Raw genomic sequence first — 1,346 nt, 5'->3', positions numbered from 1 at the left:
GGGGGCCCCCTCAAACGCATGCACTGATGATATTAACTCAACCCCTTCTTCGGGGGCCCCTGGGGGCCCCCCCAGGGGGGCCCCCGGGGGGCCCCCCGGGGGGGCCCCTGGGGGGGCCCCTTGGGGGGAAGGGTTTGGTTCGCATACAGAGCCAACAGGACCGCGTGGTGTTGCTGCTGCTGCTTCTGAGAGTGTTGCTGCTCCTGCAGCAGCAGGAGCAGCAGCAGCAGGAGCAGCAGCAGCAGCAGCTGCTGCAGGAGGCGATGCCAGGTATAGGGCCCACCCCACAGCTTCCACTGTACCCTTTGGGCCCCCCTGTCTCCTTTTTGCTGCTAGCGAATATATTCTGCTGCTGTTGCTGTTGCTGCTGCTGCTGCTGCTGCTGCTGCAGCTGCTGTTGTTTGTGTTGTTGCTGCTGCTGTTGCTGCAGCTGCTATCGGAGTGGTGATAGACAAGAAAACGCCGCGGTGAGCTCACAGCCCCGCCCCTCAACTGTCTCCTTTCTGTCTCCTTTTTGTCTCCTTTTTGTCTCCTTTTTTCTGTCTCCTTTCCCTGTCTCCTTTTTGTCTCCTTTCTGTCTCCTTTCTGTCTCCTTTTTGTCTCCTTTTGTCTCCCCTCACTCTCCCATTCAGCTGTCTCCTTTCTGTCTCCTTTCTGTCTCCTTTCTGTCTCCTTCTTAATACCCTTTGCCTAGCGGGGGCCCCTAAAGAACCCCTTTGGGGGCCCCCTGGGCCCTTTGGGGGCCCCCGGGTACCCTTTCTGGGGGCCCCGATGGGGGCCCCCATGGGGGCCCCATGGAGGGGTGCGGGTGGTGAAGGGTGGTGTGTGTTTTTGTTTGTGTTTTGCTGCTGCAGCAGCAGCAGACGATGGATGAGCTGCAGCAGCAGATATCTCAGTTAAAGGTAAGGAGAAAAAACTCCCCGTCTCTGCTGCTGCTGCTGCTGCTGCTGCTGCTGCAGCTGTTGCTGTTTCTGCTGCTGTTGCTTTCACCACCACCACTGCTGCTGCTGCTGCTGCTGCTGCAGGGGCCCCTAAAAGAGGCAATGCGGGGCCTCACGGGGCGCTGGCGGCGCAGCTGCTGCTTCGTGGGTGACGAGGGGGGGGCCCCCCACATGGCGGTGATGGGGTTTGCTGCGCCGCAAGAGAAGGGGCCCCCAAGCACCAGTGGGGGGCCCCCCATGGGGGCCCCCAGGGGGGCCCCCATGGGGCCCCCCAGGGGGGCCCCCAAACGATCTCTGTATGAAGTAATTGAGGAGGCGGGGAGAGGAGGAGAACCCTCACTTGCTGCTGAAGGTGATTGCTTATGGCTCCAGTGTAACTCTTGCTAGGGTTTAGGGTTTAGGGTT

The sequence above is a fragment of the Eimeria mitis genome, genomic scaffold, assembly GCF_000499745.2.
Source record: "Eimeria mitis Houghton genomic scaffold, Emh_scaff2010, whole genome shotgun sequence".
Lineage (NCBI taxonomy): Eukaryota > Apicomplexa > Conoidasida > Eucoccidiorida > Eimeriidae > Eimeria > Eimeria mitis.
The sequence above is the reverse complement of the archived record's forward strand: the minus strand, read 5'-3'. Positions refer to the sequence as shown.